Raw genomic sequence first — 8,956 nt, forward strand, 5'->3', positions numbered from 1 at the left:
AAATAACTCTTCCATTTCACCTTAATTTTCGTGTTTTCTTAGTTTCTCTTCTAATCTGTTGCTTCTCTTTGTTTTTTCTAATCTACTTAGTCCTTTTGGTGTTTCTAGTTTTTTATTTAGTGTCCAATTTTTATGTAAACGAAATTTATAAAAATTGGTTAGATAGAATAATGGCAGCTAGAATTTGTTCACGATAATTTTGAACAGTTAACTCTTTTATATTCTCAATTATTAGATCTCTGTCTTCGTCATTATCTATCTCTAGTTTTGTTAATAGTTCTGTTGAAGCAGTATGAATTTGATCTATTAAATCTACTTCAAATAGGTATAAATTCTCAGCATGTAATTTAAACTTAATTATATAATCTTTTATCATGAAAGGCGCTTAAGAGTATTCTTAATTTATCTTGTTGTTGTCATTTTATTTCTTATTTTTTGTATTTTACAAACTTTAACTTTTTTCTTCATTTCTTTAATGCATTATAAAATTTTTCATGTTTAGCGCTTTTACTTTTCTTTTTTCTTTTCTCATTGGAATGATTAAGTTTAAAGCTATATGTCTTTAATAATAGATCTATAAATTCTTCCAAGGGTTCTTTATGTATGAATTTACCTGGGATTTTGTTATCAGTTTTGATAGGTATCTCTAATTTTCTTCAACCCATATACATTTCATCAACATAACCTTCAGAGAGTCTTAGTACAAAATTATCAATATCAATATTATGTAGATGTAATAATAATCTTTGTGTGATGGTTCTGGAATATTATAGAATACATCATAAATATGTAATTCAATCATTTCTAATATGGTGACGCTTACATATAAGGATGAATCAAATGCTTTTTTTGCATATTCAAGTTGCGTATAATCTTTATCTTTATTTTAGTTTATATTCTTAAAATTGGGTTTACTTACACCTTTCTTTATGTTTCGTCATCAAGTAAAGATTTAGTTTGAATGAAATGTAAAGAATTCATGCAAATTCTAACATAAAATGAATTGTTCATTAGTTTTTTTATATTCTCCTCTACTTCAGTGTTAGCTGTTGCTTATTTATGTGCATTGTTTTGAGTATAGTAGATAACAAATATAATCTTGTTTGAATTTGATTACTCTATATTTTTTAGTTACTTTCAACCGATCTTAACAAAACACTTTAACATCCTATAATAAACCAGATATTGATATGTTATTTTGGTCTAAAATTATTTTTTCTGTTCTTAATCTACCTTTTTATCTCACTCTATAGCCTAATTCTTTATCATATACCTGTCTTTTAAGTTACATTAGTGCTAGTTGCTCTTGTTTATCTGTAAATATCATTGTAATCAATATCACAAACTATATAATAACCATAATCACTATCAACATCAGTATGTAATATATCATCAAGAAATTTAGTAGCAGTAAAAGCAAATTTTTTATATTGTAATTTGCATCATTGCCCAACCACATAATTTATATACATTTATGTACCAGATGTACCAGATTTATGTTACGGTTACTGTTGATACTTTTACCACTTTTGCCATATTATTGCTGTTACTTTTGCTATTAAAATATCTATTTTAATTGCTAATAATATATCTATCACCCATTATACTTTTTAGCCACCACTCTTTGCCTCAATAAAATCATCTAGCTTTTATTTATCATGTATTGGACCTAATGAGACACCGCTTGTCATTAACCAGCAATCTTAACTGAAGCCGACCGGGGCGGGAAGACTTACATAGTACAGGGATTGCGGCCAAATTCTTCAATATTTAGTTTATCATATTCATTAATAAAAAAATCTAATATATCTACATCGTTTTCCAAATATTTTATAGTCAAATCCCTACCAGTTTCATGTGCGTTTTCATTATTATCTATAACTACTTCCTCTTGTGTTGGCATTTTTCTAGAAAGTTAAGATTGGAAGTCTTCTATTTTTAGATTTCCTCAAATTTCATGGTAATTATCTAGACCAATAACAATCATATCGATATAAAGTTTCTGTTTTAAACCCGTATATCTTTGCCATTTGATCTAGAAACATAGCTAAAATTTACAACTGTCTAAGAATCTGTCATACGGCAATGGATACTCTTCATATATCCATATCCGAATTTAGTTCATTTATTTGTTGTAAGTTCCATTTGAAGGGCAAATGCCATTTCAGTTCAGTTATTGTCAACTTCCTCCCATTTATAGCAGCATTGTCTGTTCATCCTGTCTGTGCAGGAAATTAACTTGTTCATGATATAAACAAATCCTAGAGTTGCTTCCGTTAATCGTGATGAAAGCTTGAACAAACTTTCTTTCTTAAAATTGTAACTTTCATATTTTCAATCTCCATTTTGCAACGCTAGAATTCAGTCTAATTCAATTCTTGCAAAACGCTGCTCATTTAACCTCAGTACTGTGAAAGTAGCCATTCGCACCGCGATTGACTAGTCTAGAAATTTGATAATAAACTCAATCAAATAGATTGCCATTTGCGACGCAATCTCCCATCTCAGTAAATAAAGTGCCATTCGCAACTCAATTGGATATACTCACTGTGTTTGAGTATAATATGGCGCAGTGAGCAACGGACTCCAAGAAGACACCAATCCACATAGAAGCATTTTGGGAGAAACTGACGGCAACACCCCCCCCCCCCCCCTGACGTGGGACAAATGGACACAGCAAGGGAAACTGGCTCTACTTGCTAAGGAAGGGATACAGTTAGACACCCTGTTAGACGATCCTCTAGCAACAGTGACTTACCCACCTGAACCCGTCTATCAAGAACCGGTAGAAAACCACACACAAGCGACGGAAAGAGATAGAAAAGTTCGAAATCAGCAATTGAAAGTAAATTGGCAAAACCGTTGTAAAAAAGTTGAAGAAATTGGGATTCTGTGTGGAGACAAACCGTGGGGAATTTGTGAGCAGAAAACAATATCGTTGGTCTATTTAAGCATTGGAACAGAGGGACGACAAATTTTCAAGAGTAAATACCCCCATTTTCAGACAGAGAAACAACCCTTCAAAGATTTGTGGCAGGCAATGGAGGACTCATTCACAAAGGTTTGTAATATAACTTACGATCCCTTCGTTTTCTACTCTTGTAAGCAGCAAAAAGGAGAGTCAGTGGAAAGTTTCTATGGTCTCCTCATAGAATTGGCGGAGAATTGCAATCTGGGTAGTGAAGAGACTACATTGATCCGTGATGCATTCATATTGAATATGCTTGATCACGAGACATTGAATATGCTTGAACACAAGGAATTGTTGAAAGAAACAGTAGAACCATCAAAAGCATTGGAGATCGCTATACAAATGGAGATGGGAGCGCCGAATCAACAGAAAATAAACCAAAACTTGATGTCAGGTACTTCATCTGTGAATTTCATTAATAGTAACCAAGTCCGCAATCGCAACGCGAATGCACCTCCGGCTAAACGAGAATATACACGCTACCCAACTGTTCCTCAAAATTACCAATATACAAGTGTTTGTACGAATTGTGGTCTCCGCTGGAGGCACAACCATAAGCAGATTTGCCCCGCGAATGGCAAGAAATGCAATAATTGTTGTATTGTGGGTCATTTCGCCAGAAAATGCCGCAAACCGAAAAAGTCGCAGAATCCAATACATAAAACTCAAAAAATGAATGTCAACCAAATTGACGAATCGCGGGAAAACAGTGATGATGAAGATTCAGTCAATTATATAACAAACTATCAACAATTGTACGAACAGGTGTATGATTCAAACTATGACAGTGATTCAGATGACTATGTGGCAGCGATCTCCTCTGATTCGGTGCACCAATTGGAACCACTAAACGTTGAAATACAACTGGGGGAAATAAAAACCTCTGCAATGATTGATTCTGGAAGTGCAGTCAGTATCATAACAAGAAGTTTAGCGAACAAAAACATCCGATCGACAAAATCAGCCAAATGGACAAAATGCAACAGAAAAAAGGAACTTGAAGACTGTTTCAAACGAACCTATCAAAGTCCTTGGGCATTTAGAAACCACAGTAATCTACAATCAGTGGAAAGACACATCAGCAATGTTGACTGTGGTAGGCGATGGGCACAAAAACATAATTGGAAGGGATCTGTTCGGTACCTTGGGGCTTGCAGTTGTTCAACAACAACCAGAAACTGGTAAATGTGTTTATAACATCAATAATTCTGTATGTAAAATTAAAGAGACAATCGCGATGCAATTTCCACATCTAGTATCAAGAATTGGCTTATCCAAAACACATGTAGCGAAATCAAAGTTTCATCAAAAGTTTACAGCAAAGCACCAAAAAGGTCGACGTGTTCCGATTAATCTCCAACCTAGAGTGTCAGAAGAATTAGAAAGATTACAAACTGAAGGTCATATCGAAAAACTATCTAGTTGCTCTGACGAACATTTTATCTCTCTGATTGTAATCTCAGTGAAAAAAGACCAATCGATAAAACTAGCATTAGATTCCAAATTATTAAATAAAGCAATACACAAAAATAAATATCAAATGCCTAACATCGAAATGTTAATTGACACCATATCACAACACCTTACAGATACACAAAACGGTCAACAAGCATATTTCACCACATTAGATTTAAAGTATGCATATAACTAACTAAAATTGCATCAAGACACAGCAAAACACTGTAATTTTAATATCATATGTGGCGAATCTACCGGTACATATAGATTCAAAACTTGTTTTTATGGTCTTACAGATATGCCGGCAGAATTCCAAAAAGCTATGGATTACACACTCATAGGCTTGCAAAACACATATTATTTTTTGGACGATATCTTAATCGTTAGTACCGGCACTGAAGCAGACCATTTAGCATATGTTTTCAAATGTCTTAAAAAACTAGATGACGACAACTTAAGAATTAATCTTCAGAAATGTCACTTCGCAAAAACAGAAATAGAACGGCTAGGTTACAAATTCACACAGACTGGAATATCACCTTTAGAAAGTAAAACTGCAGCAATCTTAACAATACCACCACCAACGACACTAAAACGCCTTAGATCATTTCTAGGGTCAGTAAATTACATCGGCAAGTTCATACCACATCTCGCACAATTATGTCACCCTCTTAGACCACTGTTAAAGAAATCTGTAAAATTCGTTTGGACAGATGAACACACAAAACACTTTAACTTGATTAAAAAAAATCGCAAATAGTACAGAAAACAGTCATTATAATCCAAAATTGGACGTTCGCGTCAAATGTGATGCTTCACGTTCGGGATTGGGAGCAGCATTAGAGCAAAATACACCAGATGGTTGGAAGCCAATAGCATTCGCGTCCCGATTTCTCAATTCAACGGAGGAACGCTACAGTGTCAACGAATTGGAACTATTGGGGATAGATTGGTCAATTGACTATTTTAAATACTATTTGTATGGAAAAAATTTCACAGTAGTAACGGATCACAGAGCCCTATTATCCATACTTAAAGAACGTCGATCAAACAAATCATATAATAGCCGATTATCTCGTTGGATTGACAGACTTCTTCCGTACAATTTCACAATCGAACATATGCCAGGTGCAAAAATGGGTCTAGTCGATTACATTTCAAGGAACCCATTTGCGAGAGCTAAAAAGATATCGACCTACGACGAACACTTTGTTGTAGCAGCAATCTCAAAAATTTGTGATTCAATGAAATCTCTAATTATAAAAAAACAGAAAGCAACTAAAAAATTTAGCAGTATTTTAAAGTCAAATTTGCCTTCACATAAATTAAAACAACCATTTGCACCGCGATTACCTACATTACTAAATGTTAATTCACCTAATTGTAATGAAGCATTTGCATCACAATTAACTCCTTCATCAGTGAAAACACCATTCGTGCCGCAATTAACACTTCCTAAATCTAAGATTAATTCACAATTTAAACATCCATTTGCGTCGCAAATGACACTTAATGTTAGAAAATTACATTTTGCATTAAATACTCGTAAAGTCAATAATTCACATTCCATTAACAAAATCGCTGCAAAAGAGGCGCAAAAGTCAGACAGTAAAGAATGTGAACGATCTGAACAATTATCCCCAATACAACACATTGATGGTATAAAATCAAATAATCCACCTAATAACACTAAATTAAGCGCGAAAGCACAAATTCCTAAGTATAAATACCACTTGCACAAAAATCACTCGCTTTTTGCCCAAATTCAGCATACAAAACACTCCATAGTGAATAAACAAACTAATTCTTTCATATCAGACAATTCAGTAAAAAGCATAAATACAATGTCGAAGGCCAAAGCAACCCGATCTAAGTCAACCCCTACAAAGGCAAGAGTGACGTTTTAGGACACGACTCCCTCTACGCCTGGAACAAATACGACCTCACACACAGAAACCCCAACCGGCAGTACGATAGAGGAGGCAGACGACATAATCTTTACAGAGACCCTCAATAAAGTTTTCAGCAAAAAGTTCTTGGCCATATTAACGGGAAAGGACGCAATACTCAAAGAAGTGAGGGACTGCGTGATGAGAGACGATCCGGACCGATTACAAGAGATAAGTCCTTATCTCTTCTCTTATTGGAGGGACTTAAGTGTCAAACATGGGTGCGTTTGCCTGGACGAACGAATTGCCATACCCAAATCAATCAAGGACGCGGTGTTGGAAGGCATCCACTCTACACACCCAGGAAGTTTCGCCATGCTCTCACTCGCTCAAAATATCTGGTGGCCTTACATCCATAGAGACATACTGGCAAAAGCCAGTGAGTGCAAAGCCTGCACGGAAATTGGTAAGAACCCTAAATCAGTGATTCCGCACCGCAAATGGACACCTCTACCTAAATGTATTGAACCAAACGACGAAATACAAATAGATTTTGGTGGACCAATTTTAAATGAGAAAGGCATAGAACAATACTTTATTACAAATATAGATAGATATTCCAAATACCCCACAGCAGAAATAGTAAATAATGCATCAGGCCAAAATGTAATCAAATTCTTAAATAATTATATATATCACCACGGAGTACCTAGAACTATTAGATTAGATCAAGCGGGATGTTTTACAGGAAAAAAGTTTGAAACATTCTGTACAGAAAATAATATTACACCTATATATGCACCAGCAAATGATCATAGAGAAATTGGACTTGTAGAACGTTTTATTCAAACAATTAAACGACAATTATCTTGCATGAAATCACAATTAAATAAAAAATTTAATTTAGAAAATTCACTTAAAGCAGTAATACAACGATTAAGAATATCAAAACAAAAAACAATAAATACCACACCATTTGAGGCACATTTTGGTAGGAAATGCAACACACCTATATCAAACATCACAACTAAACATAATAGTAAAAATCTCAATTATAATGCAATACTTAATTATTATTTAGACGAAGATACAATTCCGGGTCGCCCTTACCTGTCAGAGGAGCAGTGGGCAGATACAGCCCTATGTTTGGATACGGAGATTGAACGTGTCATGTGCGCCGCGAGTGCTCTTGCAAGAGCTGAGCAAGAGAAACGAAAAAATGGAGAAGAACTTTTCTCAATTCAGAAGGCGTTAGTCGACCAATTCCCTGCTCGGAACGCAGTGTGCAGGTAAAATTGGCTCGCAAACTGCACGAAAATCAACGACAGAAGAAAAATCTGGATGGGCTTTATGAGGTACTAGCACCAGGAAGCACTGTGTGCAAAGTAAGCCCCACGACGAGCGTGATCAAAGAACCACACAAGCAAGAAGTGCGGGTCTGAAATTCGGATATTGCTAAATTCGCAACTCGGGCAGAAAGAGATACGGACCTTGCACAATACATCGAGAGATGACCGAAAAAGATCAACGAGAAGATCATCGAGCACAAAATCTACAAACAAAAGCGTGATCTTATTCGGAAAAACACAGGCGACAAAAAGATAAAACGCAATCGAAGACAATCGGATGATGTGAGTGTAGTTTCCTCGGGCAGGTCATGCATCTCTTCAGCTAGCAATATAGCCAGATCGTTAAAAATGAGAATTCCAAAGAGAAATCCAAAACACGACGAGGCATTTCTCAATCGACCCGATTTAACACAGATCCTTCGATTTAGTCCAATCGCACCACAATTGACCACGTCCAATACAGCAGGACCATCTGCGACGCAAATGCCCTCATCAGTACAGCCAACACCGACACCCATTTTGCCAAAAACTACAAAGCGACAGATTACGATTAGTGACACATCAGATTCCGATACTTCTTCAGTTCGAAAAAGCAAGCGAACTTTAAAGAAGAAGACACCGAAATCGCAAACCATTATTGAAAAGGTCAGAAACACAGAAGGCTATTCCGAAAATGCAAATAAGGACATTGGAGACGCAAGAAATTCAACTGAATGGGTTAAAGATACCCAAAATCAGCCAAGGGAGATGACAGTTCTCCAAGTTGAAAACGCAGAAAATAGTGATAGTGAATGAACTTGAATAAAACAAAAACTTCATAAAACTCTTATATTTTATCTATTATATAATATTTTATTACTTAGTAACCGGTGAATATTTATTAATTTTCTGATTTTAATTAATAAGTTTATTTTCTCTCAAAGAGGGGGAAATGTCATACGGCAATGGATACTCTTCATATATCCATATCCGAATTTAGTTCATTTATTTGTTGTAAGTTCCATTTGAAGGGCAAATGCCATTTCAGTTCAGTTATTGTCAACTTCCTCCCATTTATAGCAGCATTGTCTGTTCATCCTGTCTGTGCAGGAAATTAACTTGTTCATGATATAAACAAATCCTAGAGTTGCTTCCGTTAATCGTGATGAAAGCTTGAACAAAATTTCTTTCTTAAAATTGTAACTTTCATATTTTCAATCTCCATTTTGCAACGCTAGAATTCAGTCTAATTCAATTCTTGCAAAACGCTGCTCATTTAACTTCAGTACTGTGAAAGTAGCCATTCGCAC

Source organism: Convolutriloba macropyga, chromosome 2 (genome assembly GCF_964194025.1).
Source record: "Convolutriloba macropyga chromosome 2, txConMacr16.3, whole genome shotgun sequence".
NCBI classification, from domain to species: Eukaryota; Metazoa; Xenacoelomorpha; order Acoela; family Convolutidae; genus Convolutriloba; species Convolutriloba macropyga.